Source organism: Cynocephalus volans, chromosome 10 (genome assembly GCF_027409185.1).
Source record: "Cynocephalus volans isolate mCynVol1 chromosome 10, mCynVol1.pri, whole genome shotgun sequence".
Taxonomy (NCBI): Eukaryota; Metazoa; Chordata; class Mammalia; order Dermoptera; family Cynocephalidae; genus Cynocephalus; species Cynocephalus volans.
In genome coordinates, this window is record NC_084469.1 from 34,400,130 (window position 1) to 34,412,350 (window position 12,221).

Below are 12,221 nucleotides of genomic sequence, written 5' to 3' on the forward strand. Positions count from 1 at the left end.
CGGGAGAGACGAGTGAGGGGCAGCTGGAGGCTCCTGGGGTTTAAGAAGGGGCCGCAATCCCCGGGGATGGGGCAGGGGGCGGCGACAACTCCGCCTCCCCCACGGTGGGGCCTCCCCGCAGCCCTGGGGCGGAGCCACCCCTCGGGGTCGGTGGGGCGCGCCTGCCCCCAACTCTGCCACCCGGCGGCGGCTGGAGGCGTCTGCGGACTCCAGTGATTCGGACCAGCCCTTCAGGGGCGGCCTGGGCCCGGGCACCTCACGGCTCTCCAAGCCTTTTCTGCTCTGCCCGGTGCAGAGGCGCGCTCCGGGGCTGCCAAGTGGGGGTGGAACGGTCATTCATTCCGCCAGCCTTGGATGCGGACCCCTCCTGCAATCGCACCTGCTCTCTCCTGGGCTCTGGAGGGGTTCCAGATGCAAGTCTCCACCGGCCCCGGGGTGGCTCAGATCCATCTCCTCAATCTCGCTGTCCTTTTCAGCCCGTTACTTCCGCCCCTACCACCCCCGTCCTGGAGGGGTCCCTTCCAGGGGCAGTGACCGCGTCGCGCTCTTCCCGCACCGCGGTCCCTTCCTTCCCCAGTCTCACCGGGCTTCCCCGCCGTGCTGGCCCTCTTCTAGACATGTCACCCCTTTCCTACCGCGCGCCCTCTGCCAACCAGCGCACCCCGAGGGAGGCGAGGCAGCCGCCCTCCAGGGGACACCCGCGCAGCCCGCGGACTCCCCGCCTGGCCATGCGTGCGCTGCTTGGAAGGGTCGGACTGAGCCCCAGCAGCCGCCGCTGCCTGCCCGACCCGGGTCGCTATTGCCATTGTACAGAGGGAACCCGGGGTCTGTGGAAGAAGGGACATAACCAAGCGTCTCTCTCTACACGGACAGAGTCGTTCGTTCATTCGGCCCTCTGCCATTCATTCAGCCCGCCCGCCAGCAAACGCGTACAGAGCGCCTGCCCTGGGCTAAGCTCTGCTTCGGCGACTGCAGACGAGAGAATACAAAAGACACCACCACCTCTCTTTCACCCTTCCTCCCGTCTTCTCATCTGCAGCTTCCTTTCGGGGGAGTCTTATCCATGCTGTGGTTTAACCACAGCCTGCTCCTTAGTGATTACCGTCCTCTGCCTTCAACCCAGCCATGACGCCTGTGTCCCAGATTTCCAAATTTCCAACCTGTGGCAGCCTGTATGTGTCTCAGGCCCTAAAACATAACACCTCCTGAATCAAGTTCATGACTGTCTTCCTGTGACCTGTGACAATCCCTCGGGGCACTTTGCACAATTTGACATAAGTATTTATCGATGTGATTTTTATTTCTTTTAGTAATTGACAAGTAGTAATTGTATATATTTATGGGGTACAATGTGATCTTCCCATACATGTATACATTGTGGAGTGATCCAATCAGGCCTATCAGCATATCCATCACCTCAAATATTTATCATTTCTTTACGGTAAGAACATTTAAAGTACTCTATTTTAGCTATTTTGAAATATATAATGCATTATTATGGTGTAATTTTTATTTAATGTCAGTTTTATTCATCACCAAGCCAGTACTTTTACAGTGCCTGATCCAGGGTATGCAATCAAAACGTTCTCTCTGGGATGTGTAAATGACCACAAGTGCACCATTTCACTACATAATGTGTCTGCTTTAAAGGGGATGTAACAGAGCATCAGCTCTGGAGCCAGACTGCCTGGACCATATCCTGGCCCTATCTCATCCTGGCTGTGTGCATTAGACAAGTTGCCCTAGCTAAGCTTATTTTCTCATAAATGGAGATAATAGCACCAGTTTGACTTCAAAAGGTTGTTTTGAAGGCTATACAAGTTAATGCTCAGAGAGCACTTAACACAGTGCTTTGGCATATAGTCAGCAATCAGTAAATATTTGCTCTTGTAACTATATGCAAAATACTCTGGGTGACAGAGGCCTTAGGAGACAGATTCCCCCAAGTCTGTCTAAAGTAATGCAAGAAGACTTTGGAGGAGGGGGCATCTGAGCTGAGACTTAAAGGCTAAATGATAATTTCTCAGGCAGCAGTGAAGGCTACTCAAAATCACAACTGAATGAGAAAGTATCAGGATTGTTGAGAAAAATCCCAAGATAGTTTAGGAGACTAAAGTGCTATGACAACAAAAAGAAGTGAAATAAATGGGGAGGTTATACCAAGTTCATGGATAGGAAGACCAAACATTATAAAAATGTCCATTCCTTTCAAATTAGTCTATAAATTCAATTCAATTCCAATTAAAATCCCAAGAGGACTTTTATTTGACAAGCCTAAAATTCAGGCAGAAGTAGCAAGTAGCTGAGGATAGTTAAGGCACTTCTGATTTCAAGAAGACAAAATTATAATAATTGATGTAATCATTAACTATTGGCATGAGGATAGGAAAATAAAACAGTAGAACAGAGCCTAGAAATAGACCCATGCATACATATGGAAACTTGATACACAGGAGGGATTGCATGGACTATCCAATGTCTACTCTCGGCTGCTGGAACAATTAGTTTTTAGCAATGCAGACATTTTTCTTCCACTAAATATGCTAAATACACAGAGGAAAAGCTTGATCATGATTTCTAATAAGTTAACATTATTTATGATTTTTTTATTCGTGACTCATTTAATTATTTCCAGAAGCTGAACATGATAGTTCAATTTATGAATGCTAATTTATTCATGAAAGGAAAGCTCTGCCTTCTGTCCTTTTCTCACTTCACAAATAACATAATATTAGCCACATATTACATTGCATTATAACAAACAAAGTAATGAAAAAGTGCATATCAGTTTGTATCTTGTATTGATAACTTATCATAAAGTGCATAAGTTATCTTAGATTTTAATACTTTTGGTGTGGCTACTTTTAGTAACCTATTATCACGCTATGTTCTGTATTTTTTTTTTTTTTTTAATTTTATTTTGTCGATATACATTGTAGCTGATTATTGCTCCCCATCACCAAAACCTCCCTCCCTTCTCCCTCCCCCCCTCCCCCCCAAAAATGTCCTTTCTGTTTGCTTGTTGTATCAACTTCAAATAATTGTGGTTGTTATATCTTCTTCCCCCCCCCCCCGGTTTGTGTGTGTGTGTGTGTATGTGTGTGTGTGAATTTATATATTAATTTTTAGCTCCCTCCAATAAGTGAGAACATGTGGAATTTCTCTTTCTGTGCCTGACTTGTTTCACTTAATATAATTCTCTCAAGGTCCATCCATGTTGTTGCAAATGGCAGTATTTCATTCGTTTTTATAGCTGAGTAGTATTCCATTGTGTAGATGTACCACATTTTCCGTATCCACTCATCTGATGATGGGCATTTGGGCTGGTTCCAACTCTTGGCTATTGTAAAGAGTGCTGCGAGGAACATTGGGGAACAGGTATACCTTCGACTTGATGATTTCCATTCCTCTGGGTATATTCCCAACAGTGGGATGGCTGGGTCGTATGGTAGATCTATTTGCAATTGTTTAAGGAACCTCCATACCATTTTCCATAGAGGCTGCACCATTTTGCAGTCCCACCAACAATGTATGAGAGTTCCTTTTTCTCCACAGCCTCGCCAGCATTTATCGTTCATAGTCTTTTGGATTTTAGCCATCCTAACTGGGGTTAGATGGTATCTCAATGTGGTTTTGATTTGCATTTCCCGGATGCTGAGTGATGTTGAGCATTTTTTCATATGTCTGTTGGCCATTTGGATATCTTCCTTAGAGAAATGCCTACTTAGCTCTTTTGCCCATTTTTTAATTGGGTTGCTTGTTTTCTTCTTGTAAAGTTGTTTGAGTTCCTTATATATTCTGGATATTAATCCTTTGTCAGATGTATATTTTGCAAATATTTTCTCCCACTCTGTTGGTTGTATTTTAACTCTTTTAATTGTTTCTTTTGCTGTGCAGAAGCTTTTTAGTTTGATATAATCCCATTTGTTTATTTTTCCTTTGGTTGCCCGTGCTTTTGGGGTCGTATTCATGAAGTCTGTGCCCAGTCCTATTTCCTGAAGTGTTTCTCCTATGTTTTCTTTAAGAAGTTTTATTGTCTCAGGGTGTATATTTAAATCCTTAATCCATTTTGAGTTGATTTTAGTATACGGTGAGAGGTATGGATCTAGTTTCATTCTCCTGCATATCGATATCCAGTTATCCCAGCACCACTTGCTGAAGAGGCAGTCCCTTCCCCAGTGAATAGGCTTGGTGCCTTTGTCAAAGATCAGATGGAAGTAAGTGTGTGGGTTGATTTCTGGATTCTCTATTCTATTCCATTGGTCAGTGTGTCTGTTTTTATGCCAGTACCATACTGTTTTGGTTATTATAGCTTTGTAGTATAGCTTAAAGTCAGGTAGTGTTATGCCTCCAGCTTTATTTTTTTTGCTGAGCATTGCTTTGGCTATTCGTGGTCTTTTATTGTTCCATATAAATGTCTGAATAGTTTTTTCCATTTCTGAGAAAAATGTCTTTGGAATTTTGATGGGGATTGCATTGAATTTGTATATCACTTTGGGTAGTATGGACATTTTCACTATGTTGATTCTTCCAATCCAAGAGCATGGAATATCTTTCCATCTTCTTGTATCCTCTCTAATTTCTCTCAGCAGTGGTTTGTAGTTCTCATTATAGAGATTTTTCACCTCCTTGGTTAACTCAATTCCTAAGTATTTTATTTTTTTGGTGGCTATTGTAAATGGGCAAGCTTTCTTGATTTCTCCTTCTGCATGTTCACTATTGGAGAAAAGAAATGCTACTGATTTTTGTGTGTTGATTTTGTATCCTGCTACTGTGCTGAAATCATTTATCAATTCCAACAGTTTTTTTGTAGAGGTTTTAGGCTGTTCGATATATAGGATCATGTCATCTGCAAACAGGGACAGTTTGACTTCATCTTTTCCAATCTGGATGCCCTTTATTTCCTTCTCTTCTCTGATTGCTCTGGCTAGTACTTCCAACACTATGTTGAATAGGAGTGGTGAGAGTGGGCATCCTTGTCTAGTGCCTGTTCTTAAAGGAAAAGCTTTCAGCTTTTCCCCATTCAGGATGATATTGGCAGTTGGTTTGTCATATATGGCTTTAATTATGTTGAGATACTTTCCCTCTATACCTAACTTATAGAGGGTCTTTGTCATGAATGAGTGCTGAACTTTATCAAATGCTTTTTCAGCATCTATAGAGATGATCATATGGTCCTTGTGTTTGAGTTTATTAATATGGTGTATCACATTTATTGATTTGCGTATGTTGAACCAACCTTGCATCCCTGGGATGAATCCCACTTGATCGTGATGAATAAGTTTTCGTATGTGTTGCTGTATTCTGTTTGCTAGTATTTTAGTGAGGATTTTTGCATCTATATTCATCAAGGATATCGGCCTGTAGTTTTCTTTTTTGGTTATATCTTTACCTGGTTTTGGTATCAGGATGATGTTTGCTTCATAGAATGAGTTTGGGAGATTTGCGTCCGTTTCAATCTTTTGGAATAGTTTGTAAAGAATCGGTGTCAATTCCTCTTTGAATGTTTGGTAAAATTCTGCTGTGAATCCATCTGGTCCTGGGCTTTTCTTTGTTGGGAGCCTTCTGATAACAGCTTCAATCTCCTTTATTGTTATTGGTCTGTTCAAATTTTCTACGTCTTCACGGTTCAGTTTTGGGAGCTTGTGTGTGTCCAGAAATTTATCCATTTCCTCCAGATTTTCAAATTTGTTGGCGTATAGTTGTTTATAGTAGTCTCGAATGATTCCTTGTATTTCAGATGAATCAGTTGTAATATCGCCTTTTTCATTTCTAATTTTTGTTATTTGAGTCTTCTCTCTTCTTTTTTTTGTTAGCCATGCTAATGGTTTGTCAATTTTATTTATCTTTTCAAAAAACCAACTTTTTGATTCGTTGATCTTTTGAATTGTTTTTTGGTTTTCAATTTCATTCAGTTCTGCTCTGATCTTAATGATTTCTTTCCGTCTGCTAACTTTAGGATTGGATTGTTCTTGTTTTTCTAGTTCTTTAAGGTGAAGTGTTAGGTTGTTCACTTGCCATCTTTCCATTCTTCTGAAGTGAGCATTTAATGCAATAAATTTTCCCCTCAATACTGCTTTTGCAGTATCCCACAGGTTTTGGTATGATGTATCATTGTTTTCATTAGTTTCAATAAACTTTTTGATTTCCTGCTTGATTTCTTCTTGGACCCATATGTCATTAAGTAGAATGCTGTTTAATTTCCATGTGTTTGTATAGTTTCCAGAGTTTTGTTTGTTATTAATTTCTAGTTTTAATCCATTGTGGTCTGAGAAGATACATGGGATAATTCCAATTTTTTTGAATTTATTGAGACTTGATTTGTGACCTAATATGTGATCTATCCTGGAGAATGATCCATGTGCTGATGAGAAGAATGAATATTCTGAGGTTGTTGGGTGGAATGTTCTGTAGATATCTGCCAATTCCAATTGGTCTAGAGTCTTGTTTAGATCTTGTGTTTCTCTACTGATTCTTTGCCTAGATGATCTGTCTAATATTGACAGTGGCGTGTTCAGGTCCCCTGCTATTATGGTATTAGTGTCTATTTCCTTCTTTAGGTCTAATAGAGTTTGTTTTATAAATCTGGCTGCTCCCACATTGGGTGCGTACATATTTATGATTGTTATGTCTTCTTGATGGATCAGTCCTTTTATCATTAAGTAGTGTCCCTCATTGTCTCTTTTTATGGTTTTTAGTTTAAAGTCTATTTTGTCAGATATAAGAATAGCCACTCCAGCTCGTTTTTCTTTTCTGTTGGCATGGTAAATCTTTTTCCATCCTTTCACTCTTAGTCTGTGTGAATCTTTATGGGTGAGGTGGGTCTCTTGTAGGCAGCATATAGTTGGGTCCTGCTTTTTGATCCAGTCAGCCAGTCTGTGTCTTTTAATTGGGGAATTTAAGCCTTTAACATTAAGAGTTGTTATTGAAAGGTGTTGATTTATTCCTAGCATTTTATTGGTTGTTTGGTTGTCTTAGGTGTCTTTTGTTCCTTGCTTTCTGATTTACTGTTTGGTTTCTTTGTTTGTTGGTTCCTTAGGTTGTAGATAGTGTTTTTGTTAGCTTGTTTTCTCTTCATGAATGCCATTTTTATTGCACTAGCGGGTTTAGATTTTTCTTAGGTTTTTATGGCAGTGGTAGTTATTTTTCAGGAACCAAACCCAGTACTCCCTTGAGGATTTCTTGTAAGGGTGGTCTTGTGGTAGTGAACTCCCGCAGTTTTTGTTTGTCTGAGAAATATACTATTTGCCCCTCATTTCGGAAGGATAGCCTTGCAGGGTAGAGTATTCTTGGCTGGCAATCTTTGTCTTTTAGTATTTTGAAAATATCATCCCATTCCTTTCTAGCTTTTAGGGTTTGTGATGAAAAGTCTGATGTTAACCTGATTGGGGCTCCCTTATAGGTGATTTGACGCTTCTCTCTTGCAGCTTTTAAGATTCTCTCTTTGTCTCTGAGTTTTGCCAATTTGACTATGACATGTCTTGGAGAAGGCCTTTTTGGGTTGAATACGTTTGGAGATCGTTGAGCTTCCTGGATCTGAAGATCTGTGATTTTTCCTATACCTGGGAAGTTTTCTGCCACTATTTTGTTGAATATGTTTTCAATGGAATCTCCATTTTCCTCCCCTTCTGGAATACCCATGACTCGGATATTTGAGCGCTTGAGGTTGTCTGATATCTCTCTCAGATTTTCTTCCATGTCCTTGATTCTTTTTTCTTTCTTTTTGTCTGCTTGTGTTATTTCAAACAGCCCATCTTCAAGTTCAGAGGTTCTCTCTTCAACTTCGACAAGCCTGCTGGTTAAACTCTCCGTTGTGTTTTTTATTTCGCTGAATAACTTCTTCAGTTCAGCAAGTTCTGCTACATTTTTTTCAGGACATTGATTTCCTTGTATATTTCCTCTTTCAGATCCTGTATACTTTTCCTCATTTCATCATGATGTCTAGCTGAGTTTTCTTGTATCTCATTCAGTTTCCTTAGAATTATCACTCGAAATTCCTTGTCAGTTATTTCAAGGGCTTCTTGTTCTATAGGATCTAGAGTATGAGATTTATTAACTTTTGGTGGTGTACTTTCTTGATTTTTTGTATTTCTGGTGTCTTTTTTTTTGGTGTTTATTCATTGTGGCAGGGGGTTTCACAGTCCACCGGTTTGAGACTAATGACTAACTAGGATGTTGCTGTGGTTGCCAATTTGGTATGGCTCCCACCGTGACTGCTCAGTTGGCCTCTAGTGTCTTGTGTGTGTGGTTGCCTCGGGTCTTGGGCTTCTCCGGGGATCCACCTTTCTGGTCAGCTTGTACTCTGCTGGGCTGGTGGATCACGTACCACAGGGTGTGTGATCTCTGTTGAGCTTTCACTTTCTGTACAGGACTTCTCCCCGTTCCGTGTGCTCTGGCCCAGGCTGTTAGATCGTGCAGTGGCGACCCCACCGGGTGTGTGGTTTCTGTCGAGTCTCCGCCTCCCTGGCCGCACGTCTCCCCCCTCTGTGCACACTGTGTTGGGCTGGGGTGTGTCTTCTGCACCCCTCGTCTATCAGCTGGGCCTTCAAGACCCTGCTCAGCACCGCCTCGCCCAGGAAGTCTACCAGGTTTCTGCTAGGCACAGACGACCGGTCTCTCTGGGTGCCTTTGTAGCACTGTGTAGATCTTTCTCGGGTCTTGTTCACCTTTGTATCCCCCCGGTATAAACCGAGTCTAGTGCCCGCCTGCAGCCTGCTCTCCGGGAGGTTCAAGCGGACCTGGGAACTCTCCTACCACACTATTCCCAACCAGAAATTCGTTAGGCTTTTTTCCAAACTGGTGGTCGCAGAGATGGTATCTGCCTCCCAGTAACAGGAAGTTTACCGGGGCCGGAGTCCAGGGTGTGGTGGGGTGACAGTCGGCCCGCCCATACTTCCTAGCCCTCCCAACACTGGTCGGGACGCCCCACACCCCCAGCCCCGCCAGAGAAACGCGGAGGGAGTGGGAGAGGAGGCCGGCCGCAGGGTCCGGAAAGCCCCGCGCCAGGCCAAGCAAATGGGCTCAGTGATGGCCGAGCAGGGCGGAGCTGCCCGCACCTGGGAAAATGGAGGCAGCACCGGGGCAGTGAGTGGCCTGGTGGTGCAGGCGGAAGCCGCGTGGGCATCCACCCCCCGAACAGAGCTGTGCCAGGGATCACTCACAGTGCTGTGCCAGGTCGGGCGCTCGCTCTGTCTCTGGTTTGTTGCCTTCCGTGTTCTCGGCGCTGCCGCCTCGGGCTGTTCAGTCGCGGCGCCGCTCGGGCGCTCCCAGGAATCTTCTTTAATGCCGGCCTGAAACCTCGAATCCTGAATAGGGCAGCTGGCCGCCTTCAGTGCGGCCCCAGCCTCCGGGATCCTGGCTGCATCCACAGCAGCCCTGGCGCCGTGTTCCCTGTTTCAAGACTCGCTTTTGCAGCTAAGAATCAGTTCTTTTCCTGCTCCACACTTCAAAGCTGTTGCCTGTAAATGAGGCAGCCTCTCCTGCCGGGGGCAAAGTGGCGTTGAGCCCCCACGACCGGCCAGCAGCAGCAATCCTCCCTTAAGAGATGGCCAGAGGAAGGTCCACAAGTTTCCCGGCTGCCTGAGGCCCAGTGGCCACCTTTTCCACCTCAGCTACTCCGCGCCAGCCGCCGCAGCCGCCGCCATCTTGAAAAACCTATGTTCTGTATTTTATTTCTCATTTTTTATAGTATTCCTCAAAATACCAATCCCAAAATTAGAGTATACTTCTAGAGCACAAAAATAAATTATTCTCTAAGTGAAAATATGTTATTGATGTACATAAAGTTATTTTGGGATATTTAGTTATAGTGGTATATAGTATATATAATTGTGTATGCAACTTTTATCCCCATCTGAATCATTTAATATAACTTTAATCTTAAAGTGAGGTAGTAAAAGTCTACTTTTTGGTATAAATTTTTAAAATTTGGTGACTTTCATCCATATGATTTCAGTTTCAATTTGCAGTTGTTACTTTCCGGTCAGAATTAATTAGCATTATGTGCAATTTAAATTTTTGAAAATGTACCAGTCTAAAGGTGAATTTCTAATAAATAGAAATGGAAAGGTGAAGAAAATAGACAGAATTCTCTTGGATACAGTAAGATGGCAGATGCAATTTCTCAAAAAACAGACTCCAGACAAGATGCAAATATAGTAAAAGTTTTTCGATCCCAGAAAATTCCAAGTACAACCAAATCAGAGTTTAAAGCAAAACACTGATGCTATGCTGAGTCCGATACACTGTCTCATTAGCAAAGACACTGATTTACAAAACCATCTATTGAACAAAAGCATCAATTTACAGAACAGTCAGCCTTTAAAAATACACCCGCTAATTTTTTTTATGAGAAAAGCCAACAATATTAATAAGAATGTTAAAAAGCTCAACATTTTCACATGGTCATCAAAGTCAACTTTGGAAAACTCATACAAATTAGCATTTCTCAGTGCAAAGATAGAAAATCATAGATTACTCTTAAGAATATTCCTAGCTGATACATTTTTGATAGCTAAGTAGATGTTGGATGCCAAGTTTATTTCTTCAGTTAAATCTATTTCCTAGCTAGACACCACTGTACTCCATAGAGGGAATGAAGAGGCAGAAGACATTGTTCAGAAAATTTTGTCAAAAATTGCAGTATATCTGCACACCTATTAGAATGTCTAAAATAAAAAATATGGACAATACCAAGTGCTGACAAGGATGTGTAGCAACTGGATCTCTCACACATCGCTGGTTGAAAGATAAGATAGTACAGACACTGTGAAAAACAGTGTGACAGTTTCTTATGAAGTTAAACATACATTTACCATATGATCATCTATTGTCCTCCTGAGTATTTATCCTAGAGAAATGAAAACTTACATTCCCACAAAAACCTGTATATGAATATTCATAGCAGTTTTATTTACAAGAGCCTTAAAGTAGAAGCAACCCACATGTCCACATAGACTGTAGCACATTCATACATTGGGCTACCCAGCAGCAGAAAAAGAACACACTTGGATGCATCTCAGGGCCATTATGTTGAGGGAAAAAAGCCAATCTCAAAAGGTTGCATAGAGTATTATTTTATAAAACATTCTGCAAATGACAAATTAGAGGGAGGCAGAACAGACCTCCCCTGGTGGTTGCTAGGGGTTAGTTTGGGAGAGGATGTGCCTATAAAAAGGTGATCGGGGGAGTCTCTTCATGGTGACTGCACAATTTTGTATTCTGAGTGTGGTGATTGTCACAAAAAACCATACATGCGATGCAATTCCATAAAACTACACAAATCGTGCACATAAAAACCATTAAATCTAAGTAAGATCTGTAGCTGAATTGGTAATATTGTACCAATGCCAATTTCCTGTTGTTGTTGTTTTTTTTGTTTGTTTGATTTTTATTTCAACTTAATGGAGGAACAAATAAGCCTACTTAGATATTTTCTTTTTAATTGACCTAACACATATTATACAGCAAAATTGATGTATTGATCACATTCCTTAATTAAATTTCCCCAAATTTCAACCATTTTCTTTATTATTATTATTATTTTAATGATTCACTATAGCTATGTGTAATGCTGTTATTGGGGGAATCTGGGGAAAGGTATATAGGAATTCTCTGTACTATTTTTGTAACTCGTTGTGAGTCAAAGTATTTCAAAATAAAAAGTATCTTTAAATTGCAATAAATAAAAAATATTAAGACTGATGAATCCAGTCCTTTTCAGTTCATATTTTGTGTCTGGTATTTGTAGCTAAGAAATTGGTGTTACTGATGAAACTGTGATGTGCAAAGACATACCTATAAATACAGCTGGTGAACAGATTTTCTTAGACTTTGGATAATGTCATTTGAGTTTTGTTTTTTTTAATTTTATTTTGTCGATATACATTGTGGCTGATTATTGCTCCCCATCACCAAAACCTCCCTCCCTTCTCCCTCCCCCCCTCCCCCCCAACAATGTCCTTTCTGTTTGCTTGCCGTATCAACTTCAAATAATTGTAGTTGTTATATCTTCTCCCCCCCCCCCGGTTTGTGTGTGTGTGTGTGTGTGTGTGAATTTATATATTAATTTTTAGCTCCCACCAATAAGTGAGAACATGTGGTATTTTCTACCATACGACCCAGCTATCCCACTGTTGGGAATATACCCAGAGGAATGGAAATCATCAAGTCGAAGGTATACCTGCTCCCCAATGTTCATCGCAGCACTCTTTACAATAGCC